This window comes from Amblyomma americanum, chromosome 5 (genome assembly GCF_052857255.1).
Source record: "Amblyomma americanum isolate KBUSLIRL-KWMA chromosome 5, ASM5285725v1, whole genome shotgun sequence".
NCBI lineage: Eukaryota > Metazoa > Arthropoda > Arachnida > Ixodida > Ixodidae > Amblyomma > Amblyomma americanum.
Genome location: NC_135501.1, coordinates 200193067 through 200216747, shown reverse-complemented (window position 1 = coordinate 200216747; position 23681 = coordinate 200193067). Strand labels below are relative to the sequence as shown.

The 23681-nt window shown below is 50.0% G+C and overlaps 1 protein-coding gene across 1 annotated transcript in view; it reads right to left on the bottom strand.

The window, feature by feature from the left end:
• Window positions 1–22421: 22421 nt before the first annotated feature.
• LOC144133405 (calcium-independent protein kinase C-like) overlaps window positions 22422–23681 on the bottom strand; it is a 65767-nt gene continuing 64507 nt past the window's right edge. Inside the window, exon 9 of the mRNA XM_077666490.1 lies at window positions 22422–22487. The gene's annotated coding sequence lies outside the window, so the exon portion shown is untranslated. The remainder of the gene's footprint in view (window positions 22488–23681) is intronic.

Here is a 23681-nt window from a genome sequence, read left to right as displayed (position 1 = left end):
ACCGTGTACGCATAGTAATACGCGAAGTGACGAGCGCCATTATTGTGTGGCAATGCGCAATTTCAGCTGTGCAGGCCACAGCAGCAAGTGGCGATTGGACAAAAGCGCGCGCCCTTTCGCAGTGCTTCGTGGACAGGGTCGCTCAATAGGAAAGGGAACACGGGAGCACGTGGCCGCTGGTCTTTTTTTTTTTTATTCGAGAAGTGTGCCATGAGGCATAAGTTGAAAAAGGAAAGGGGGGAAGGGGAAGGAATGCACGGGATTGAAAGTTAAAAGAAGGAGTGAAGAACCGTTGCGCTGAGGTAGTCGCAGAGGTTGTTAATGAAACGGTTGTCCATTGTCCACTTCACGAAGTCACTTTCGCGGTTCCACCGCAGGCCCACCTCCCTGAGGAGCCGTTTTCTGATAGCAGCCGTCGCTGGGCACGTCCACAACAAGTGCCGCACATCACATATGTCCGGTGCAGCGCCACAGTGAGGGCACCTGTCAGGTAGTGGCAGATCTTTGGCACGCCACCGATGACGGACAGATGGTGTCAGAGCCGCCCCTGCCCGAATCCGGCGCACGGATACCTCCTCCTGCCGAGTAAGACTACGGGGGAGAGGGTGCGAACACGGAGGAATTAGAGCGCGTGTTCGCTGGCGCAGAACTTCGGAATCGGAAACGTGGGACAGGAACGGATCTGGGGGAAGAGGGGAAGGTGGCGGATCGTCTAATGTATGAAGATGAGTCATAGCATCCGCTTGAATGTTATGTGGATCCTGGGCATGGCCGCGAATCCAGTGTATGCGCACAGGACATGGATACTTTGCGCAGAGCACATGAATAGATTGTGAAATCTGGAACGTTCGTCGAACAGCCTTCAGCTGTTTAAGGGCGGCGCGGGAGTCGGTGTAAATGTGAACTGTATTGAATGTTGGAACGAGCGGAAGGGAAGCAATGGCATTGTAAATGGCTTGAAGTTCCAATGCCAGGGGAGTGCACGTATCCGCAGTATACGTCGCGCGAGAGTTGAGATGCGGATGAGATGGACTATACACAGCAGTAACTCCCCTCTCTGCAGAATGAGATGCATCCGTGTATAATATGCACCCTTCAGGCAGATACGCTGCTGATACCGACGGGGAAACAGTGGGGCGATTGTCAGTGAGCTGGCAATAGGACCACGGTGGAAGTGTCTTTAAACGATGAAGTTTGAGAGACTGTTTTCGAGCTCTATTTGCCACCCGTTGGTCGATGATCTCACTGAGTGTATTCAGTTGGGCGAACTCCTGTAGCACAGGTATGGGTGTTAAACGAGGCAGATATGTTATGACGCGCATAGCCTCACGATTGATAGCTTCAAGGGAGTCCCACTGTCTGCGGGTGAGACGTTGAAATTGAGCCTGATATACTATCCGTGGCTGAAGGATAGAGCGCACAAGCTGGCGGGCCGTATGAGCACGTGCGCCACCAGAGCGCATAGCTATGCGACGAATCAGACCTAGAGTAGCGTGAGCCGATTTACGGGTGGCTGTCAGCCACGGGGTGCCAGTCCCAGATGTATGGAGGAGAAGACCAAGAATACGAACAGTTTCTACCTGAGGAATCAGAGAATTATGTCCCGTAAAATTTAAAGGGGGAGCTTTCCGTAAGGCGGCTTTATTTCCAATTCGAATGAAACATGATTTAGTAGGAGAGAGTGTTAGACCCAAAGGTGGGAGGCGAGATGTCAATACATCCAGCGCGTGTTGAAGGACCGACTGATGAATAGACGCATCTGGATGACAGCACCACAAGGTGATATCATCGGCATATGCAAGCACGCGGATAGAAGGGATGGTCTCTAGGGCTCGAACCAGAGGAATTAAAGCCACATTAAATAATGTGGGGGCGAGAACGGAGCCCTGCGGCACTCCTCTATTGGAAGTGAAATTACCAAAGGGCTTTCCGTGGACACGCACGCTGAAGGTTCGATTTGCTAAAAAGGCGTGAATGGAGAGGAGGAACCGGTGAGGGAGACCAAGAGTTTGAAGGGAGGCAAGAATGGCAGAGTGAAGGATGTTATCATATGCCTTTGTTATGTCTGTAGCGATTACGGTTCGTACAAGGTGACTCTGTGGAGAGTGGTCAAGCACGTCAGCAGCCAAAGTAGCAAGGCCGTCCTCCGTTCCAATATGTGGGCGGAAACCAATTTGGGAATCTGGGTAACAATCATGGGATTCCAGCCACCATGATAAGCGTGCGGCTAGAATGTTTTCATAAAGCTTGCAGATGGTAGGGGTAAGGGAAATTGGACGAAGGGCCGAGAGAGATACTGGAGGCTGACCTGACTTGGGGATTGGAACCACAATAGAATGCTTCCAGTCTCCCGGCATGACGCCAGAAAGCCACACTTCGTTAAAAGTATCAAGTAGGGTTTCCAAAGCCCTCCCTTCCAAGTTACGGAATAAGGAGTTAGGTATGCCGTCGTGCCCGGGAGTAGTGGTAGTTTTTAAACGGTCAATGGAGGCCAGCAGCTCTGCCATGGTGAGGTCAGAAGTAATCCCATCGGGGGGCTCTGTTACCGATAAGTCAGGTGGAGACGTAGCGGTGCAGTCATGGTTTGGAAAAAATTGACGGGCCGCTTGTTGTGCAAATGTGTCCTCATCCACATTTAGCGCGAGGCGAATGCTCTCTGTGTAATCTGCAACCTGAGAAGGGCGCTCCATGGCGTGAAACACTCTCCAAAGATGTCGATTGCCCTGCGTAGAGGACAGGCGGGCACACCATGCAGCCCAGCGTTGCCTGCCTAGCCGCTTTGCATAGCGCCGCGCCCGTGCGGTAGCGCGGTGAAGAGTAGGAAGAGCCGAAGGGTCATCGGGGTGACGAGTAGCGTAAAGATCCGCCTGGCGACGAAGAGCCCACAGATTCAAGAGATGTATGTCCGGGTTTGGGTCATCTTCATTTACAGTAGTGGTAATAGTGTGAGTAGCGAGAACATCAGATAGAGTAGACAATGCTGAAGAGGGGTTGAATGTAGATAAATGATTGTCTGCGCGTACAGAATCCCATGATGTTATTCGTACAGTGCGGCGTATTTTCCGTAGACGCGTAGGCGTGAGGGAGATAAAAATAGGGCTGTGATCGCTACCCCAAGTATCAGAATCAACAGCCCAACGAGGGTTACCGGGGCCTAACCACCAAGTCAAATCAGGTGAATACGGGCCACCTCGTGGGCGGGTAGAAGTATTCGGGTGGTTTAAAAGTTGAAAGGAATGATCTGAAAAGCTCCCTTGGATGTGTGAACCCCTTGAGGAATCCGATGGGTAACCCCACGCAGTGTGTGCGCCGTTGAAGTCACCGCCAACTAGAATAGGGATACCCGAGTTGGTAGAACGTAGAAAACGAACCCATCCCAGATTGGGAGATGCGGAGCCAGGACGACTATAAAAAGAAACTAGAATAAGGGGTGTGCGTGCAGGTTTTACGAGAAGGGCGACAACCTCTTGACGTGTGTTGCACCACCGTGAAAGGTCGAGCGGTGTGTGCGGAACTGAACTGTGAATATAAATTGCAGATTTACCTGGGCTGAGGGAGGAGGCGGTGCAACGGCGATCAGGGATAGATGGTGAATGGTATGCGCAGAAACCTGAAAGGCGTGGGAGTGCATTATGCTCTTGCAGTAGGAACGCCCATGCCCTCAGCTTTCCGTCGCGAAGGCGGATGTTCACTTCAGAGGCCTTATTAGCGAAACCTCGACAGTTCCACTGCACCACCACCGATGATGATGCGCTATCCATGACGAGGCCGAAGAGCTTCCACGATGAGGGATGTCACCTGCTTCATCAGCGCTAATATCTTGTCCACTGTCGGGGTAGTCACGGCTAACAGGTGGTCGGCACCTGATTGTGGGCCAGTGCTTACCCTAGGTGATTCCTCTGATGATTGCTCCCGAGTTATGAGAATTCTTCGAGAGGATTGAGAACGACGCTGTTCCCGGCGCTGGGTGAGTTCGTCTAGTCGGCGGCGAGCCTCCGCGATTGCATTGTCTAAAGCTGTGTCTTCATCTGTAGTATCCACATGTGATGGATGCACTGGACGTTTGGGCGTACCATTTGATCCGGGAAGGTGAGCCGCTTGTGCATATGTACGCTGGCGAGGAGACGTATGGTGAGCAGCAGGCTCAGATAAAGGAAGTTCAGGGAAGTCGTTGTCGTCACATGCGAGAGCTGCAAAGCGATTACTTGTAGGGACATCCATTTTTGCAGGCGACTTGTGAAACTTCTTCGCTTGCTTCTTCTTTGGACAAGCGGGGGAGCGAATGTCATGGTCCGGCGATTTGCACAGGGCACAATGAGCTGTTGGTTCATTCATGTCGGCCACAGCTGCTGGATTAGGGCAGGTATTTTGCATATGTCCTTCTTTGTGGCAGTGATAGCAAAAAATACGACGAGGTCGGAAGGGCTGTGGTTTGACGATCGCACCGTAGTAGGTAAGGTACTTCGGGAGAGTCAACGGGCCTTGCAGGATGAGCAGGTATGAGCCCCGGCGACCCATAGGCCGTGCTTGCAGTACAACATGAGTTGAGCAGCGAATATTTGCGCGCACCTCCTCGGGAGGGCTCGTGCTGTCGACATGATAAACCATGCAGCGGAGTGTGTCAGGACCAGATGCAAAATATATTTGCACCGGGACATGCTTGCTGTCATCCAGGGGGATCCGCGTAACTGCGCAAAGTTTCTGGGCGTCCATCAAGGATGACAAGTTTACCGTGATGGTGTTCGATGGGCGATGGACGACAAACCCGCAGTAGTTCGAAGAGCCAAGGGCATGGTCAATTGTGGCTTGAACATTCCGGGCAGGGATGGCAGTCATATCAAAGCGCAATGTAGGCTTGATGGTAACGCGGAACGAGTTCGCAGCAGGCGAAAGAGAGCCTTGACTCACGGGAGGCATCTGTGGAGGAGGCTCAGACGCTGGTGACGGCCCTTGGTGGGAATACTGAACTGGCGCGACGGGCACAGTTTCTTGAGGGAGTGCCACGGGCACGGAGGCGGTAGAGCAGTCCATGTCACAGGCCGAAGTCGTAGCATCGGAAGACGGCGCAGGCTGGAGGCCCAGAGGCGCTGACGATTGCGTGGACGTGGAGGCTGCGTCAGGTGGCAACACAGCGGGCATCCGCGTAGCCGTCGTCGACAACGCAGAATCCATGCAGACGCGTAGCGCGGCCTCGCTCGGCAGCGCCGAGCTAAGCCTAGCTTGCCCCTGAGGGTTCCGGTTGGGTTTTCTCACTTGAGAATGCGCCCGCCGTGCCGGGAATTTCTCCGTAGGGGCGTCGTCAGCATTCGGTCGCACGGAGGGCACTGTCCGACCCACGCCACACACGAGAAGACAGCGAAAAGCGAAAACACAGACCTAGAAGCAGACACGTATCCACCCACTAGGTCTTCGTCTTCTTCCCGGCCGCTGGTCTTCGCGAAGCGCTGCAGCCAACAGCCGGCGAGAATCGGAGGTAAAGGTTATTGCGCCTAGGTACAGCCAAATCTCGTCGGCTCTCGACGGCAGCGCTTCGCGAAGACCGGCGGCCACGCGCTCCCGTGTTCCCTTTCCTATTGAGCGACCCTGTATGCACCAAATCGTGGCGGCCACAGTCCGTGTCCACTTTATATTGTACAAAGGCATCGTATTGTTGTCCATGGCCTGTGTGAAAGCTATATATAATTCGTCTCGTATACCTTGCTAGCAGGGCACTTCGCCTGCTTGCGAGCGAACATTGCATGCAGGGCTAAAAGCCGTCGCCTGTAGCTGTTGCAGTTGAAAGCTATCTCGAAAGCGATGAATTTTCTAAGGCTCGGCAGAAAAGGCGGGAAAAAAGTCTGACCATTAATTAGTGCGCCTCGGACAGTCGCCATCGCGAAGCAAGTCTCACTGAATTTCTTTTATGCTCTATCTGCGGCGCCCATCGTAACACTCAAACCAGGGATCACTCGAACACCAACGCTTATCATGTTCCCCATTCGACGCACTCTCATGTGATGAGCTCGCGTGCTAGGCATAGTTTCACATTCCCACATTGGCGTGGTTTCGCATTTTCACGCATAGAAGCATAAGGAACCTGTTCTCAATTGTCGCTAGATCCCGTCCTCCTGACGGGCCGCCGCGGTGGCTGAGTGGTTATGGCACTCGGCTGCTGGCCCGAAAGACGCGGGTTCGTTCCCGGCCGCGTCGCTAGAATTTTTGATTGAGGCGAAATTCTACTAGAGGCCCGTGTACTGTGCGATGTCAGTGCACCGTTAAAGAACCCCAGGTGGTCGAAATTTCCGGAGCTCTTGACTACGGCGCTCCTCATAGTCTGAGTAGTATTGGGAAGTTAGACCCCAAATACTATAAACAAGCCTTTCTCCTGGCACAGAGCGACAAAAGCCACCTAGATACACAAGATGTGAGTGTTCCATCTTTTCCACTTGACTGACGTCACATAGATATGAGCGGTGCCTCTGGCGATGAACACAGCTAGACGCTGCTTGCGCGTGTGCCCAGATTGTAGAAAAAAAAATGACGCGATCATACGTGATGCAGCATTTCTGCATCAGCGGTATAATTTTCTTCTCGAATTGGCATAAAATTCGCGCTTTAAGTGCGTCTTTCAAATATTGCGTCTTGCTATAGTAGCGCTAGTGCAGCATACATTCTCGCTCGATGCGACGGTGGCTAAGACGCGGGAGGTAGCATCCATGGAGGCAGGTAAACTCAGGAGAGGCCCTCGCTGTCCGAGCTGCACGTCAAAAAGAGTGCCGGAAGTCACGCGCTTTTTTCAAAAACTACTGGGAGTCTTATCGACGGCGCAGCCAGTATATAGTAACGCTGGGCGTAGCGGCGTCGGCTTCTGCGCATGCGCAAAAGCGCTGAGACGGCGGCCAAATGGGGGGGGGGGGGTGTGGGGGGAGGGGGGGGGGGGTAGAGGGGACCTGGCCACACAAAATAGTTTCAGCGACTTTACAAAAAAATGTGATGTAGCCGTCTTTCCCGTGTTCTTTCCTTCCTCAATGGGTAGTACCTTATGCATGGTAGTATACCTGTCGCTAGAACCGCGCCTCCGCCTCTTCCTCTCGCCTTTCCCTCTCGAGGAAGCCGCCGCGGTGGCTCAGTGGTTATGGCGCTCGGCTGCTGACCCGTACGACGCGGGTTCGATCCCGGCCGCGGCAGTCGAATTTCGATGAAGGCAGAATTCTAGAGGCCCGTGTACTGTGCGATATCAGTGCACGTTAAGGAACCCCAGGTGGTCGAAATTTCCGGAGCCCTTCACTACGGCGTCCCTCATAGCCTGGGTCGCATTGGGGTGTTAAACCCCCATATACCATAAACAAACTTTCCCTCTCGCACTCCATCCACAACCCTCGTCGGAACGCTATCGGGCGCGAACTCGGTCACTGGAGCTTAAGTCTGCAGTGAAGCTCCGCCCACATTCAGGGCCGCCGCACAGAATTCCTCCACAACAACAAAAAAAAAATAGGTCGTCGTTAAAACTTTTCTTGTTTGCTAAACAACGAGCTGATCACATGAAAAAAATTGCAAGCTTTAAAATTCTGATCCCTGACTTGTTTAATAAAGTGAATTAGCATTAAAAAGCTGGTTTTGTTTATTGTGGTCATCGGCTAGCGGAGTAACACAAGGCGCCGCGACCATGACCCAGTGTTAACAATGCGGTTTATAAGTTGTATCCTACTATAGTAGCCTAAAAATAAATTGACCACAAGAAAATAATTGTAAGCTCTAGAATATTTATATCTGGCTTGTTTAATTCTTCATGCTATCGAGTTCCTGCATTGCACATTGTGATGATGTGTCGTGGGTGCAATTATTAGTGACTCAATGCCGGATGTACGCTTACCTCAGAACTTGCTGCACACCCCGATTTCGATCCCAAAGATGGGAAGCTAGGAGAATCACGGTTATTTAAGCCAAGATTAGTCAAAAAGAGAGTTCACTGTCATGTGAGCAGCAAGCTTTTCAGGGAGCAAGAATTCAATAATTTAGCCATCGCTAAAACTGCTTAATATGACCAGATGACGTCGAAAGGAGCTGAAACCCCACTCCACCGTTTAACCATTTAATAACTGTTGCTGCATCGTGCCGAACCCACCATCGTTCTTACTACCCTGCTCACCTATTCTGAAATAGTTCCAAGGAGGCAGTCGAAAGGCATCGCGCCCGCTGGCACAAACCGAAACTCACTAGCCCGCATTTTATTGTAGTGCCTGTCTTTGCACAACTCTGTACCCGTCAAGTAGAAATTTAGATTATATGTATATACTTCTCCCCCATCCACTCTACCTGTCCGCTCAAGAGCTCTTTCATTTCTCTATTCTGCCGGCTATCCTTTATTTCCGCTGCCCCAGCTTAGGCACTTCCGTAGCGGTGGCAGATGCCGGGGCTGGCAAAAATATTTTATTTTTTATTATTTTAATAAACCACTACTGCTACTGCGTCCCGTAATGGGCGCTATTGCTCTTAATCAGTTTATTTTTCCGCGTTTGCGAGTTCCTGCAATGCACATTGTGATCATGTTTCGTGGGGGCTTATTAGTGACTCAATGCCAGATGTACACGCGTCAGAACTCGTTACTCACTCGGATTTCGATCGGAAAAATTGGAAGCTGAAAGTATCATGGTCATTTATGCTAAGAATGGTCACAAGGAGAGTTCGGTGTCGCGTGCGCAGCAAGCTTTTCAGGGAGCGAGAATTCGTTCATGTGGAGCCGTCGTTAAACTGCTTAATAAGTAGCAGACGACGTCGAAGAGAGCCGAAACACCGGTGAACTGAAGTGGCTGTTTAATACCCCTTAAGCCCCCACTGGAACCAACCAAAACCCGCTAGCCCGTATTTTATTCGCACTGCCTCATTACTGTGTAACACTCTGTACCTGCCAAGTAAAAATTTATTGACCTGGTGACCACTTACCGCTACCGACGTAGGAGTTTGAGTGTTGTCCAGTGGAGGACAGAGGTCTCTGGACAACGTGCTTCGTTGAAGTTTCCCTTAGCTCTAATATTAGTCACCGGCTGGAGACAACACTTACGAAGGTAAAAGAACTGTCACTTCGAGAGCGCGGCGACCACTACTCGAACATGTCAACCCCGCCTGCACTTGTTCTAGAGTTATTTTATGTGATAGCATACAGGCCTCCCCGGAGCGATAATTAATCCGGCGGCGACCGTCCGCCGTTATCAAGAAAAGTCCTGAATGGTTGGCCGGCGGTGAAGTCATCATTGACGTCAACAGAGAAAAGAAATCTCATTGGCTGGAGGGACATGATATCATCAAACCGGAAGTGACGTCGAGACCAGGTTCGTCTTCATGAGGATCCATCCTTCCCTTCCAGGTTCGTCTGTGTCCGGGGTATCCAATAAAAGCAACCTGGATCTCGCAAGCCTCACTATATAGTCAGTTCCTTCATGGGCATCGGCAGCTGTTAAAGCTATTGTATTGCCAACGCATAATAGAATTAGGTGTCCCTGTGATTAGTTTTTGCCTTCTCGTTTGATTGTTTGTTCATCGGTCTTCGATACCATACGGCACGATGCTGCTAAACGTCACCTTGCCACATGCTGCACCCAGACGGAGTGGCGAAGCATTGCTTCTCGCTCCATAGTTATAGGACGCGACAGCCATGATTTGTGGTCGTTCGTTCTGCTGACGAAAACACACTGCTGATTGCCACAACTTTTCTATTTTTCTCGTTTTACGTGCTATCAAGTGGGGTGGGCGTTTCCATGCTACAGTCACGGTAGCGTTTTAGCGTTCCCAACAAAACAACCACTATTCTGGAATCGTCCTCGTAAAGCGCGAAATGTCAAACCTTATAAGCACGTGCATCAAGATATCGTTTCGATTTTTGGCAGGAAGATTCGCTTCAGTCGGCAGCGATAGAAAATGATGTATCAGCTTCGGAGCCTCCCATTGGGCTCTGGGTAGAGCGACTGCGCATGCGCTTACCCTTGTAATCACATTGCTTTAAAACTACACACTTCCAGTCTCCCGTTGGCACTGTACTTTTACACACCGAGCCTAGACAACCGCACCATTTCCAGCAAGCTGACAAAGTCTGTAACATCCCGCACCCGACGCTCCCCCTCATTTTAACCCTCATGGAGAGCTCTTCCTACCACACACAGCTGTTCACATTTCTCCGAGGTCATGCCCTGCAGGCGTCGGGGAACAGGCAGGGCTGGCAGCCAGCGGACCTGGACTTCAACCGGCCATGCACTTCGGAAGAGAGCGGCCGCGAGTGCTGGCTTTGCTTCCAGCTTCCCCCCTGGAACAGCGTACTGAACCCTTTAGGTCTGAACCTTTCCGAAGTGGAACCCGGCCGCCTCGAGCTGGCAACCTTCAAGCTAGTCGCGAACATGCACATCGTGAGCACGCACAATTGGCAAGCCTGGTGCTCCATCTTCTTCCTCACGTGGCTACCCAGGAAGCACCGCTGCGTCCATTTCCTCGCGGTCCGTCGAAGCCTACCGTGCGTACCATACTCTGTGTGGCGCCTGGCGCCCGAGGAGTCCAGATTCGGCGCCGGAAAGCAGTGCCACTTGCGGCATGTGATATGGAAGATGGACTCCGTGAACTGGGACTTACTCAAGCTCTTCCAGGAGGACGCCACCAAGTTGGAAACGCTGGAAGTGTCGTTCGGGCAAGGGACAAGGGCGGTGATTCCCGACGAATTTCGCCAACTGGTCCGTCGATCGGCTGGCACTCTGCAGACCTTAAGACTTTACATGTCGTCGCACTCCGACGCCTGCGAGCGATTAGGGGAGATTGCCCTGTGTCAGTCATTGGTGGAGCTGGACATTGCCTTGACGCGTGCCACGCTCGCGCCGCAGACGATAGCCCGCATACTGTCTTCGACCAGCGCACTACGGAAACTGAGCTTTTACTATCCGCCGTACTCGCACGGAGATCGTGCCTTTGCTGATGCTCTGAGGAGGAGCCGGACTCTCCTCGAAGTCCACGTCGCCAGTCCCTCCATCGAGGCGTTTGGCGTCGTATGCGACGCTCTGACGGAGAACTCCTCAGTGCGCATGCTCTCCCTTGTCTGTATGTTCCCACAATGCCAGTTGATGACGCCGGACGACAAGGTTTCGTCACTACTGCGCGGAAACACTGTACTAGAGTCGCTAACGCTGGCAGGTTTCTGGTGTTTCATCGAAGATCCAGATAGCGTCGCCGGTGCACTGGGCGACAATGCGGCGCTGAAATTTCTCACGTGTGCCGCGGACTGCATTGTGCTCGTCAGCGTGGTTTCGAGGTTGGTCGCCGCTCTGGAGAGGAACAAGACCCTACAGCGCATTCAGATCGACGCAGTCTTCGGATCCATGGAGCAAGAGTAAGGGTTGAATTCTTAACGCGTGTTCTGATCTATTTCACGCCACGGCAGAGACACGCATGCGCGTTGTCTGTTTTCAGAACAACAAAACGAAACTGATGATGACTGGATGTTTTGGCGCAGGGGCATCTATGGTCAAAGAGCAAAGTATTTTCGTCTTCTCAAGGTGATCGGCTTATTTAGGGTGAAATGCTTGGCAAAAGGGTCTTTGACCACACCTTGAGAAAATGAAACTGCGATGATAAACAAAATACATGCAAGCGCAGTATTACCCAACATTTAACGCGATAGCGTATACAGCTCGTTTGGTCGAAAAGCCGTCGGCGTAGCAGTAGTCGGCACCCCGTGTCTGAAATCGGCCGCTGAGTAAAAAGAAACCGTATCGCGCCAACCGTTTGCCGCAGAATGCTCCCGGTGGTGTCACAGGATTCAGCGTTCCATGCAGCCTAAACTTGCACTATATAAGTTAGAGCCTAGCTGGCGGCAGGAATTCGAATCGACGACCCATAATCGGAAGTTGCGTTAAACAATCGTGTCATGGTAATTTGTGGTCCCAGTCACTGATGATTGATTCGTGTGTGGTAGGCAATGACCAGTTAATGATATCATTGTAATTAGTTATTCAACGAAATGAAAAAATTGGGGTTCAAAGGTGTCAGAGTGCTGAGAAAGAAAAGCGAATGCTTGATGATGCTAATTAAGAAAATTTCGTGTGTAATTGCTCAATTAATAGCAACAATTGAAAAATGAAAAATGCGTTCAAGGTGTGAAAGGGCTCAGAATGGAATGTCCATTCCACTACACTATGGCGTCATGTGCCTAAGGCGTAGCTAAATGTCCTCTGCAATTTTTTTTTCTGCAGTGCTTTGCTAGCTATCATTTTTCCAGATGATGGAGCAAGCATGTCCCCTTGTGTTCCAATACTATCTTATTGACGTGCTTTGCTCGACCACGTTTTTTTTTTTCGTCAAACCGCATCTCGCAAACTTTTTACCATGACTGTACATTGTATCGCGTTCCACTGCACATCACTTATGCGCACTTCCTTTCTCCCAATATAAGGAAGGCTTTGGCTACTCTGGTGACGTCCCTCGAATGCAGCCACCGGATCGAAGTGCAGTACTGGGACTACAGTAGCCTCGTGACCATGATGCCCATGCTGACTGCCCCGTTGGTGACTCCCAGGAATGTCTGGCTCGCCGTCGACGACATCCAGCCGAAGCAGGCATCGGCGCTCCGCACTGCTCTCGCAGGTCCACACGGAATTCCCCTAAGGAGGCTGAGCCTGGAGTCTGTGGGACGTTGGCCTCACTGCATGAGGGACGCGGTCAAGGACATCCTCGTCTCCAACAGTTCCTTGGAGTCGCTCGAAATCGCCGAGGACATCAGGTCCTTCGACTTGGCGGCCTACTGTCAGGATCTCATCGAGCTGTCCAGCGCTGTGTGGAGCAGCTCGAACCTGTCGCACCTGACCATTGTCAGCAGCAACCATCTGTGTCACGCAGAGTACGCGGAATGGCTCGTGGCCGTGCTCAGGAACAGCAAGAGCATCGTCAGCCTCTCCGTTTCTCAGCAGAAGGACAACTACAGTGGACAGAGGGCTTTCAACGTGATGGCAATGGGTCTGCTGCTAAACCAGTTCGTCGTGGATATCGATATCGATGGTCCTGTGCAGGACACGAGGGACTACATCTTCTCCAGGACTGTGACTCGGAATCGAACGCGCGTTAACGACGCGGCACGCTTCGTCACCGGTAAGGACTCGTCATCCAGGTGCGCTCGGGCGTTTGAGCTGCTACGGACGAAGCAGTCGTTGCTCAGGCTGATTACTAGAGTGACACGTGAGACGGAGGATGATGCCCGGGCGGCGATCCGCGCGGCGTTTGGCCGCATGCGCGATAATTTTCTGCGCTCCGCAGGTGTCGTGAGGAGCTCCGTCACGTGCTGGCCCGCTGACGTCACGCAGATAGACGCCCTAAATATGGATTGCTGGTACGCCATCAGTCGCTACCTGAAGCTTCACGACGTGTTGGCCCGGCATTGGTGACGGCAAAAGGATGGGCAATTGCCGAAGGGCACCGGACATCGGCATAGCTGTACGCTAGCAGGTTTAGCTTGTCTAGCTGAGGTGACGTGACCACGGTTTGTGGTACGTATCTCAGGGGTTTCAGACGACTTGCACCGACGGGAGCTGCTTGATGGGAGGAGGTTGGTGCGAGATAACAAAGTCATAATTTGACTGCTGTTTTTATTGTATTTGACGTCTTAGCAAAATAAAAGGTTTTAAACCGCGAGTACTTTTTTTCCCTCAATGACCGGCTGCGGTGGCTCAGTGGCTTTCGCGACCAGCTACTGATCCCAAGGTCGCTGGGTCGACACCGGCCGCGGCGGCCATATTACGTTTTCTAAATACAAACACCCCTACGTGCTGTGCGATGTCATCAAACATTAAAGAAACCCAGGTGGTCTAAGTTACTACGGAGCCCTCCACTACGACGTCCCTCATAGTCGAGTCTCTACAGGGCGTTAAAACCCCACAATCCACGTTCTCCCTCATGCAATGAATTCCTCCTGCACATGCACGGCTCGTTAGTTCAAAAGAACTCATTAGCTTTGCGTGCAGTCGTTCGTGTGTCCCATGCTATCAACGCGCTTTTGACGGCATATGTGACGTCATGACAATTTTACACGTAGTTTCGATATTACCGCGAGTAGTTCATATGGACATGCCAGGGTGGTTTGATTAGCGAATTGCAGTTAGTTGCACGGCGTTACACCCTACCCCTCCCCCCTAGACACACACACTCTCTCTCTCAGTGCCCGCCCCCCGTGCGACAGCGCCTGCGAGCCAACCTTACCTTGTGCTGACCCGACTATCAGCGTTCCTCAGAGTCGCTTGTGAATATGCCCGTACGAAGTGCCAATCTGTCTGGTCTTCGCTATCGTGTGTTGCGCTGCTTCCAGGCCCCTTGTTTAACCAACTGCAAACGCAACCGTGTACGCATAGTAATGCGCGAAGTGACGAGCGCCATTATTGTGTGACAATGCGCAATTTCAGCTGTGCAGGCCATAGCAGCAGGTGGCGCTTAGACAAAAGCGCGCGGCCTTTCGCAGTGCTTCGTGCACAGGGTCGCTCAATAGGAAAGGGAACACGGGAGCACGTGGCCGCTGGTCTTCGCGAAGCGCTGCAGCCAACAGCCGGCGAGAATCGGAGGTAAAGGTGATTGCGCCTAGGTACCGCCGAATCTCGTCGGCTCTCGACGGCAGCGCTTCGCGAAGACCGGCGGCCACGCGCTCCCGTGTTCCCTTTCCTATTGAGCGACCCTGTATGCACCAACGCGTGGCGGCCACAGTCCGTGTCCACTTTATATTGTATAAAGGCATCGTATTGTTGTCCATGGCCTGTGTGAAAGCTATATATACTTCGTCTCGTATACCTTGCTAGCAGGGCACTTCGCCTGCTTGCGAGCGAACATTGCATGCAGGGCTAAAAGCCGTCGCCTGTAGCTGTTGCAGTTGAAAGCTATCTCGAAAGCGATGAATTTTCTAAGGCTCGGCAGAAAAGGCGGGTAAAAAGTCTGACCATTAATTAGTGCGCCTCGGACAGCCGCCATCGCGAAGCAACTCTCACTGAATTTCTTTTATGCTCTATCTACAGCGCCCATCGTAACACTCGAACCAGGGATCACTCGAACACCTACGCTTATCATGTTCCCCATTCGACGCACTCTAATGCGATGAGCTCGCGTGCTAGGCATAGTTTCACATTTCCACATTGGCGTGGTTTCGCATTTTCACGCATAGAAACATAAGGAACCTGTTCTCAATTGTCGCTAGATCCCCTCCTCCTGACGGGCCGCCGCTGTGGCTCAGTGGTTATGGCGCTCGGCTGCTGGCCCGAAAGACGCGGGTTCGATCCCGGCCGCGTCGCTCGAATTTTGATGGAGGCGAAATTCTACTAGAGGCCCGTGTACTGTGCGATGTCAGTGCACCGTTAAAGAACCCTAGGTGGTCGAAATTTCCGGAGCTCTTCGCTACGGCGCTCCTCATAGTCTGAGTCGTTTTGGGAAGTTAGACCCCAAAAACTATAAACAAGCCTTTCTCCTGGCAGTCAGAGCGACAAAAGCCACCTAGATACACAAGATGTGAGTGTTCCATCTTTTCCACTTGACTGACGTCACATAGATATGATCGGTGCCTCTGGCGATGAACACAGCTAGACGCTGCTTGCACGTGTGCCCAGATTGTAGAAAAAAAATGACTGGCGATCATACGTGATGCAGCATTTCTGCATCAGCGGTATAATTTTCTTCTCGAATTGGCATAAAATTCGCGCTTTAAGTGCGTCTTTCAAATATTGCGTCTTGCTATAGTAGCGCTAGTGCAGCATCCATTCTCGCTCGATGCGACGGTGGCTAAGACGCGGGAGGTAGCATCCATGGAGGAAGGGAAACTCAGGAGAGGCCCTCGCTGTCCGAGCTGCACGTGAAAAAGAGTGCCGGAAGTCACGCGGTTTTTTCAAAAACTACTGGGAGTCTGACCGACGGCGCAGCCCGTATATAGTAACGCTGGGCGCAGCGGCGTCGGCTGCTGCGCATGCGCAAGAGCTCTCAGACGGCGGCTAAATAGAGGGGGGACAAGGGGAGCCGGCCTCAAAAAAATAGTTTCAGCGACTTTACAAAAAATGTGATGTAGCCGTCTTTCCCGAGTTCTTTCCTTCCTCAATGGGTAGTACCTTATAGTAGTATACCTGTCGCTAGAAGCGCGCCTCCGCCTCTTCCTCTCGCACTCCATCCACAATCCTCGTTCGAACGCTATTGAGCGCAAACTCCATCACTGGAGCTTAAGTCTGCAGTGGAGCTCCGCCCACATTCAGTGCCACCGCACAGCATTCCTCCACGACAAAAAAAGTAGTTCGTTGTTAAAACTTTTCTTCTTCGCTAAACAATCAGCTGATCACGTGAAAAAAATTGCAAGCTTTACAATTTCGATACCTTACTTGTTTAATAAAGTGAATTAACATTAAAGCTGGTTTTGTTTATTGTTGTGATCGGCTAGCGGAGTAATACAAGGGTTCGCGACCATGGCCCAGTGTTAAAGCGGCCCCGAAACACATTTTCAGTGCATTGTTTTGCCTGTCATTTGCATAGAATGAGCTGTAGTGATGCTATTAGCATCGGTCGTACTGCGTATACTGTGGTTTTTAATATTTTAATTAGCCCGCAAAAACAAATTCGTCGCGCTGGCGGTGTCACCATACAGTGGCGGTTTTTAGCAGCGGATATGATATCACTTTGCGCGAGCTTGATGATTGGACAAAGAGTAAATATACTGCAAATTGCGTTAATAAGTAGAGGTACGTTTTGTCAAGTTTTTGTGTTTTATATTACAATTACAAAACCAACTTGTTTGCCCTAGATAAAAGCACTCGAAATCAAGTAAAACAAAAGCACGCCACCGGAGGCACTGGCTACTTTTTGCATCGAAGGACTTCGCGCCTCTCTGTAAACATCCTACGACCTAGCACTAAACACTTATGGCTACTCTCTATGTATCTGAGAGCGGTTTTGCGCAATCGATCCGATCGAGCCATTGCATTCTATAAGCGTTCGTTTCGGTCCCAAGGAAGGATGCATTCGTTTCACATTTAGCAGGCAGTGCTCATCGTCAGCTTGTGGAGGATCACCGGGCGGTGGCGCCAGATGGCACCACGTTCCCGTCAACAGCGCGCGCTCCTTGCTTGACGTGGCCAACCAGCGCACTAAGAGCGACGGGCGATGGTTGGCGGTAAGCAGTAGCGGTACGCGCTATGCTAAATGTGTCTGATATCTTGCGCAGGCTGTCACACCGTCGCAGTATCTCGCGCTCGAGTTCGGATGCATAAGTAAGGGAACGTCACTGCTCAGTGTTCCCTTCTGCGCCGTCGACGTGACGGTCAAGCATCGCTGGGCGTTCACATGGTTGTTGTAACCATGCAAACGGCGCTGCCAGCCTCGGCATGCGCGAGTTACAGAGAACAGGCAACCATGGAGTGCAAACTTCCGCCACGTGCTAAGATAGGCTGTTTTGATTGGTCGCCCTGAGTGTCGTCATTGGGAGAGTGAAATGGGAATGGGAAGCTGCGCGAAAATCGAGTTAAGGGCAGCATTTTGTTTGCTTGTATCTGGAAATTTCTTCATTGAATAACTCCCGTTCCTATGCATCGATTCTCGTAATTCTTTTTAAGTCAGCATCTGCGTCACATAATCCGTCTGAAGCATAACCGGCATCCGTTCAAGCGGTGTTTCGCAGCCCCTTTAACAATGCGGGTTTTAAGTTGTATTCTATAGTTGCCTAAAAAGAAAGTAACCACACGAAAAAAATTGTAAGTTGTACAATTTTTATATCTGGCTTGTTTAATAAAGCCAACATTTCTTTTATTGTTGTGGTTGGCTAGCAGAGTAATACTGGTCACCGCAGACTATGGCCGTGGTAACAATTGTGCTGTTTTCTTAAGTTAATTCTATACAACTATGGTTATATCCTACAATATATAGCGTCGATTTCGCGCCGTAGGTGGTATCGCGTGACCCCGTTTCTGCGAAAGGAAAGGGTGCTGGAAAAAAAATGTTTAAAATAACGCAGGTCGAGTTATTCAGTTTAATTTTTCATGCTATCGAGGTCCTGCATTGCACATTGCGATGATGTGTCGTGGGTCCAATTATTAGTGACTCAATGCCGGATGTACGCTTACCTCACAACTTGCTGCACACCCCGATTTCGACCCTAACGATGGAAAGCTAGGAGAATCACGGTTATTTAAGCCAAGAATATTCAAAAAGAGAGTTCACTGTCATGTGTACAGCAAGCTTTTCAGGGAGCAAGAATACATTTAGCCACCGCTAAAACTGCTAAGAGCAGACGACGTCGAAGGGAGCTGAAACCCCACTCCATCGTTTAATCATTTAATGATTGTTGCTGCATCGTCCCCACTACCCTACTCGACTTTTCTGAAGTAGTTCCAAGGAGGCAGACGAAAGGCGTCGCGCCCGCCAGCACAAATCGAAACTCACTAGCCCGCATTTTATTGCAGTGCCTCATGTCTTTGTACAACTCTGTACCCGTCAAGTAGAAATTTAGCGACCTGGTGACCACTTACCTCACTGACGTAGAAGTTCGTGCTGTCCATTCGAAGATAGAAGTCTCTGCACCGCATGCTTTGTAAATGTTGCCCATAGCTCCAATATTAGTCGCCACACTTATGAAGGTGAAAGAACTGGATTTCGACTTTCACCTATAGTGAACTAGAATCAGAATTCTAGTTCACAGCATTCTAATTCACTATACTTCACCTCCACAAGTGTGGTCTCTAGCCGTCTACTAGTAACAGAGCTATCTGCTTCGTTTACGGAGCACTTGGTCCACAGTCTTTTGTCCCCGACTGTCCATATGACGGAAACACATGCGCTGATTGGCGGCACGGGAACGCTGGTTGCTCCACCGTTTTTGCTGCGGATAAAACTTGCCGCATTGTTTTTCGACAGCTAGATCGTTACCTCAGCGAGGTGCTTCATTGCTGAAAAGTCAATTTATACAATGCATCAGATGGACTGTAAACAAACACAAAGCCATAAATGGCCAGAGACTCATTCCGGGGAGAGATGTTATCCCACGTCCAGCGTCACGTGGGCGCTGCCGAGAGATGGCGCCACGGTATAGTTGCGCCTAGTGTTCCTGTATATGCTCCCGGGACATATACACCCCGGGAACACTAGTTGCTCCCAACTGGAGCGCGCCTCCTCTCCCTTCTCCCTCGCTCTTCTCCGCTATCTCGACGGCACCGGCTCCAATAAGCTCGCTTGTTCCCCTGGCTCCCATTGGGAGCGCCCCCTCCCCCTCCTTCCCTATGCCCAAATAAATATATCCGGTCCATAGAGGAAGAACTAAGGAGAGGCGGTTACGTCACATTTTGTGAAGCCGCTCCCCCCTATTCGACAGCCATCTCGACGCGCTTGCACATGCGCAGCAGACGACGCCACCACGCCCAGCGTTACCATATTGTCTGCGCCATCGGCCAGAAACTCCCAGTAGTCCTTGCGAAAGCGTGTGATTTCTGGCGCACTTTTTTGGGTGCAGCTCTAATAGCGAGGGCCACTCCTAAGCCTTCCTTCCTCCATGATCTGGTCACAACCCCAAAAATGATAGAGGAAGGAAAGCTTTCCTTTCCTTCATGCCAGCAACAGAATTTTAGGAACGAGGACTGTATACTGGTAACAGAACTCCGGAAGGAGTGCAGCATGACAGCTTTGATGCCACCAAACAAAATAAAGGAGAAAGTCAGATTCACCTGGCAGCCTGCAGCGCATTTTAAGAGAGCTCGTCATGCGGAGGCTGTCCACATGATTAAACTTTCCGCCCCCAATTTTCTTTGCTCTATGCTAGGATGGCTTCTGCAGGAGTAATGCGTTAGCATTAGTGTGCGTCCATGCGAAAGAAAACGGTGTCCTTTTGCCAGTGTACAGCATCCGAGAAAGCAGAAAAAAAAAGGCATACTTATGGCCTCGAGCACGATCCAAACCCGCGACAGCGCGAACAGATCCGATTCACTCGCCGCTGCCCGTGTTTTGAGTGGAAAGCCTCTCACTCTGTGCATCTGAAATCGTTGTCTGCAACTTTTATCCATGCTTGATACAGTTGAGTTGAAAGAGCGCATGGGCACATGGACGCACAAGCCAAAGCTCGAACGAGTGGCCGGTTTGAAAACTGGAAATTTCATACAAAAAAACTGGATGATATCCTAAATGATTTCAAAGAATTAAAAAACATGCTTCTTCCGCGGTGTGCGTCACAAGTTGGTGTGCTCACGAGGGAGCCCATATGCTAACACATTCCCTTCTGGATTAATCACATTGGTCCCCAAGAATGTTTGTGCCTCACAATCGAAAACTATGAGGGAGAGGTTGGCGGCGGCATAACCTGACCAAGCAATGACGAAGGAAAGTACTTTGGAAGGCGAGCGAAAACTTTATGGAAGAAAATACTAGGCGTGAGTGTAATGTGACAACACTGAACCCTGTTCATGTCATATGTTAAACTATATGCCGGCCTCTTGCATGAGCATATCACACACAACTTTGTGGAGACAAATACCACATGAATTATTCTCAGAAACATGTTTGTGCAGATAGTATGTTCCTCTAAGTATTATCATGAGTTTGTAAGCCAGACAAAAATAGCAAAGTTGGCAAGCTTCAATAGAGGTCAGCTAGTGTGAAGGAAGCTCAAAGTCCACATGTGAAGGCTGCATGCTGTCGTGCCCAATCCTCACATTCATTTCTTCCTGCACGTTGTTAACCGCATCATCAATTAACCACAATAAAGACAATGATGATGACAATGGTAATGTTTATTGAAAGCAAAATATGCACACATTACTATCCAAGAGCTTGTATGAAAGGCTGCAAACACCACAGCAGTAAACAAGGCACTTACTTGTGACCAGAATATAAAAACAAACTGCAGGAGGGGATCACATTGGAAGCCACAATTAAGCAGCTGGAGAAAAAAAAACATGCAGGAACTGAGAACAAGCTAACCGAAGTTCAATGCATAGAATTTTTTTTCTCGCACAAATAATGTCAGTCCATTTATAAGAATAACACAAGCTCAAAGGAACAAGTTTTGCAGAAACAAGTAGTGCACAAAGAAACATAGTTATCTACACAGAATAAATGTACTACATTACATGAGTCTAATGCTAAAGCAATGCTTCAAAAGAAAAACTGCTGCTTCATTCTAAAGCAACTTGTGCTCTACAAGATGCACCCTAATCATGCCCACTAAGTATGAACCTCACCAGATATACACCAGCCCCTTCTGGGCTGCACAGCCTTCACTTCCATAGCAGTAGAACTGTTTCTTTGTTGTGTTCCAGTCCTAGCTAGAAGGGAAGCTTGTGGGGAAAATGTGATGACATGTTAGTGGGAGCCTCAAGGCAAAACATGGAATGGCTCATACATGAAGTGCTTGTTACTGCCTTTCTCCGTAAATTTAAAGATCCATAAATGCGAAGTGATAAGCAAGGAAAGTGATATTCACAGCTTCCACATTCGATATCACCATGTCAAGTAGCATAACGGCGGTCCTGCTGCAAGGATAAGTGCTTTCATTAGACCGTTAAAATTAATTTCCTTGTCCCTTTGTTCCTTGCTGGAAAACCAACCAGGCCTCCGCCCACTCTCAGTCAGCCATTTCATAACAAACTGCAAGTTCCTAAGCACTACCCACAAAATGCTTTCCTGCGAGAATCTTCTTTAAAATTGTGGACCATCTCTGGAATTGTGGACTATTTAGGCACTAGTAATTAGCTCCGTGCTTGCTCTGCGCCCCCTTGACACTTACCATCATACCCCACTCCTGGTGCTTGAAAATTTTTTTTCGCCCCTCCATGGTTAATGAATCAACACATCTTCCATCAAAACCAGTTTTCCTTAGGAACCTGCAACATTTTCTCACGATTGCGTAAGTTACAATGTTCATTGCAGACAGTTATTGCACTCCCACTGAAAGCAGCGCCACTGTTGTCACTAGCAGTTGAGGAGAAGATTTTTGCTGCCACCGAAGACAGCACGCATCCAAGCCACCATGTTCTGCATTTATTTGCTTTACTTTTGTTATACGCCCAAATAACTCTGCCCTTTTTGCCTGTGACGGCTATATGTGCAATGTTTGCCAGCACTGCTACTTGCTACAAAAACTTTGGAAAATCATTGTATTGTTGCTCTTGCTACAGATGTCAGAGGCACGTTACTCATTTCACCAGTGATGGACACAAATACTGCCATTCTTGAGAGAGTCACACATCCCTGCAAATGAATTTCTATGCCGTCTGCCTCAGCAAAAACCCGATCAAAATGACCATGACCGTGCGCTGTGCACATTGGTTTCATTCATCCGGTGCGCAAGCCTTGTCTGCAGACTATTATAAGGTGCAGTTAGGGAAAACATCTCATCCCTGCAAGATATAAAAATAAAGTGCACAATAAAAATAGATTGATGCAGAGCCCTCATTGCAAGTAGGCTTGCTTGCTTGCTTCATTAAAGTGCGGTGACTTTTTGCTGCTGCATCTCACCCAACGCCTTGCTGCTCAGCAATGTGGCGGACCTGCAGCCCATTGAGGAAGCTTTACCAGACCCAGTTGCACGCAACTTCCCCCAACAAGATCTTTATCTCTTACAAGACACACGGACCAGTCTTGCAGAAATGGCCATAATGACAATGTCTCTTGAATATAAATCTAACAATTATCAATTGTGCTTGTGCGTTCAGAAAAGGAAGAAACTGTGTCCAAGTTCCAATTTCTTTCGCTTTCTACAATAAGTGGCAATTTACTTCGGTAATCTCATCTCGTGCCATTATGCAAGGCTCATCAGTAAGTCAGTTAAAGGTTAAGTCAGTAAGAGGTAGATAGTGCCTACTCTAGAATACACTTCAACTTCTCAGAAAAAATGCTTTTCAACTTCCATCACTAGGTTAATTTACTGCTCTATCATTAGCAGTACAAGCCAAATAACATGATTCTTTCTTTTTACATTCAGTAGTTGAGTTCAGTTTTAGTGCAAATTGGCAGACAATGATGTGATGACAACGACGACAATATTTGGCACCACGCCTCTGTGGATAGTTTATTCGAAAACGGATGGAGGCTGGGAAAGTATGGGCGAGAAAGTCTCAACGCAAGAAGACGAAGACAGTTATCGCAGGCTGACGCATTCTACGGGACCCGTCAGGATTTCTAGGGGTCCTGTAGGGGTCAAATTCAGCTATATGTTTCCAAATTCGTACGATCGACATTGCGCCTTCTGCTGTGAAGCGGCTGACTTATCCCATATGGTATGGGCATGCCAGAAAAAACCAGCCATTCGAAGAATCAATAACCCAAAAACTGAAAACTGGGAGGCGGCGCTGTCCAGCTCACATTCGACCAGCTTTCGTTGGTCAACAGAGCAATAGCTACAGCCAAAATTGGCGGTGGTTAACCTCTCGTTAAACCTGGAGTGACGCGATAGCTACAGTGAGTGGAACTTGGTCACGTGACCAACCACGTGAAGAACCACGTGATCAGCCATGGCGCAGCGCCGCACCACGTGGCCAACCACGTGACAGCATGGCCACAGCCAGCGTGACAGCCACAGGGTGGCGCACCGCCACGCTGAAGGCTCGAAATGCTACCGTAATGTAGCTATCGCTACAAAAGCCAATGGGCTCCTGGAATGAGGTCCCGCCCAACCATTCGATGCATTAAACGTTTCGCGCTCTCTCTACAGGACCCGAAATAATTGATCGTTTTCTGCTGTA